The sequence below is a fragment of the Gossypium arboreum genome, chromosome 11, assembly GCF_025698485.1.
Source record: "Gossypium arboreum isolate Shixiya-1 chromosome 11, ASM2569848v2, whole genome shotgun sequence".
NCBI classification, from domain to species: domain Eukaryota; kingdom Viridiplantae; phylum Streptophyta; class Magnoliopsida; order Malvales; family Malvaceae; genus Gossypium; species Gossypium arboreum.
In genome coordinates, this window is record NC_069080.1 from 31,146,038 (window position 1) to 31,149,301 (window position 3,264).

A 3,264-nucleotide genomic window follows, 5' to 3' on the forward strand; every position below is an offset into this window, starting at 1 on the left:
TAGTTGACTAAATCAGCTCATTTTGTTCCGATACGTACAGACTACTCATTGGATAAGCTAGCTAAATTGTATGTTTCTCAGATTGTAAGATTACATGGAGTGCCTATATCTATTGTTTTGGATAGAGATCTGAGGTTTACATCGCAGTTTTGGAATAAACTACAAGATGCACTAGGTACGAAATTACATTTTAGTACTGCTTTCCATCCGCAAACAGATGGTCAGTCTAAGCGAATCATTTAGATACTTGAGGATATGTTGAGATGTTGCATTCTCGAGTTCAAAGGTACGTGGGAACGATACCTACCTCTGATTGGATTTGCATATAATAACAGCTTTCAATCGAGTATCAAAATGGCAGCTTATGAGGTTTTGTACGGTCGTAAATGTCGTACGCCATTGTACTGGACTGAGCTCAATGAAAATAAGATACACGGGGTCGATTTGATCAGAGAAACTGAACAGAAGGTAAAAGTGATCCATAAAAATTTAAAGGCGGCATCAGATCGTTAGAAATCATATGCGGACTTGAAACGTAAAGATATTGATAAATCGTAATTTATACATATTTTTACCTTATGCTTAGCATATTTTTCGATGAATTATCCTTAGATTTGGTGAATTTTATGCTCCTAATCCTTTAATTTCATGTTTTATACTTAGGTGAGCATAGGAAAGTAAACAGAGCGAGAAACGGGCCAAAAACAGAGAAAATAGACCAACATGGGAAATCAACATGGCCTAGACTTCCTCACACGGGTAAGCCACATGGCCATGCCCATTTGGCAGAATTGAAGCACGACTTACACGGGTAGACCACACGCTCATGCCTATGTAATAGCCTTGAACACAGATTGAAGAATCGCACACAGGCGTATCACACGAGCATGTCCCTGTCGGGCCCAAGTTTAGTTCTATTCGGAAAAGGCCACTCTTGAGGGCTTTTAGGCATTCTAAAGCCTATTTAAACACCTGAGGAGGCACTTATAAGGGACACATGGAGTAGGAGGTAGGCAATTACTCGAAGAAAGCCGATTGATCCATCTCAGAAGCCGAATTCATCGTCAAAACTGAAGATCTCCCTTCAATATCCTTCAGGAGTTTTGGATTTTCTTTATGTTTTGTTATCTTCATTCTTTTGAGATGTCTTCTTTTATAAATATGAACTAAATCCCCTAAATACCTAAGGGGAATGAAATCTAAGACGGATCTTGTTATTATTATCTGAATTGTATGATAAATATTTGACTTGTTCTTAATTATCAATTATTCTTGTTTTAATATTCCAGGATATTGATTCAAGTACCGATGTGCTTATTCAGAGGAGCAAAAGTCCCTGTCAAAGAGTAGATCTAACATAATTAAGCGGAGTTGATTGCACACCTAGAGATAGGGTGACAAGATTTTGCCGGATTAGGGTGAAACCTAATAAGGGAATCCATAGATCGAGTTAATACAACACTAGGGAGTTAATTAGAAAGAGATTTCAATTAATCAACCTAGGGGTAGACGTTATTAGTCTCGAGAGAGATAATAATATAAATTATCGATTTTTATGGATCAAGTCAAATGAATAAATCATCTGATTCAGAGTCAAATAACAAGTGAAGTCTAGGTGAATTTTTCCTTCGGTATTGTCTTAATCAATCTGTTTTCTCAAAAGTTTTTCCCAATTTTCTTTTTGTGCACCCTTAGTTTAGTAATTAGTTTAGATAAACAAAACCCATAAATGTTTAGGCTAGATAATAAAAAGAAAGTTAATACTAGTACTTTTAGTTCCTTTAGGATTCGACAATCCGGTCTTGCTAAAACTATACTACTGTTCAACAGGTGCACTTGCCTTCATTGTGATAGTTAGTTTTCAAGAGCGATCCATTATAAATTATAAAACTTATTGCATATATCACGTCATATCATGATCAAGTTTTTGGCACTGTTGTCGGGGGACTAAGATATTAGGAACACTAGAATTTTATTACTTTAGCCATTTTATTTTTATTTCAATTTAAAATTTTCTTTTCTTTTCTAATTTTTCGTTTATTCGCTTCTAGCAGGTTTTTATAGTGCATGACTAGAAGAAACCCATCGAGACCATTACTTTTTGATAGTGAGATCGATCGCACAGCTCGTAGAAACTAAAGAGAAATAAGGCAAAGCCTAAGATACACAGAGGAAGAGCAAGAGGACAACATTCAGACCACAACCGAGGAGATGGCTGAAAATCAGAAAAATCTGCTACCTCCTGCAATTGCTGCTGACCAGTAAATCAGAATCCTGCTCCACGCACTATGTATGATTATGCTAAACCTCCTTTAATAGGAACTGAGTCAAGTATAGTGAGGCCTGCTGTTGCTGCAAATAATTTTGAACTAAAACCTAACACAATTCAAGTGATACAATAGTTTGTTCAGATTGATAGTTTGCAAGATGAGGATCCAAACAATCACTTGGCAAATTTTCAGGAGTTTTGCGATACTTTTAAGATCAATGGCATTTATGATGATGCCATTCGCCTTCGGTTATTTCCATTTTCATTGAGGAATAAAGCTAAATAGTGGTTGAACTCATTACCATGAAGGTCAATCACTACTTGGAAACAAATGACCGAAAAGTTTTTACTTAAATATTTTCTGTCGGCTAAAACGGCTAAGTTAAGGAATGACATCTCTTCTTTTATGCAGATGTATCTAGAAACATTCTATGATGCATGGGAAAGATATAAGGATCTGTTGAGAAGGTGCCCTCACCATGGGTTACCACTCTGGCTACAGGTTCAAACATTTCACAATGACTTGAATCCGTCGACTAGATAGATGGTTGACGCAGTCGCTGGTGGGAGTATGAACAATAAGACACCTGAGGATGCTTATGAATTTATAGAAGAGATGCCACTGAATAATTATCAGTGGCAAGTCATGAGAACGAAACCGACGAAAGCAATCGGTGTTTTCAACCTCGATGCGATTACTATGCTATCTAACCAGGTAGAACTCTTAAATAAAAAGATTGACGGTTTGTGTGGTTCTACTCAAGTACATCCAGTGATGAGGTGCGATTCAAATAGAGGAGGAGCATACACAGAATATCAACCCTTCAACCCTAGCACTGAGGAGGAACAAGTTCAATATATGGGTAATAATGCTAGATCTCAAAATAACCCATATAGTAACACATATAATGCAGGTTGGAGGAACCATCCCAACTTCTCATGGGGTGGTCAAGGGAATCAAAGGCCACAACATCTTCTGGGTTTTCAACAACCAC

General features: G+C 37.1%; 1 non-coding gene across 1 annotated transcript; it reads right to left on the reverse strand.

Annotated features, from left to right (window-relative positions):
- Positions 1-2,648: 2,648 nt before the first annotated feature.
- Positions 2,649-2,755, reverse strand: LOC128284620 (small nucleolar RNA R71). The gene has a single exon (XR_008275044.1). It is a non-coding gene; the product is annotated as a small nucleolar RNA R71 (small nucleolar RNA).
- Positions 2,756-3,264: the final 509 nt, after the last annotated feature.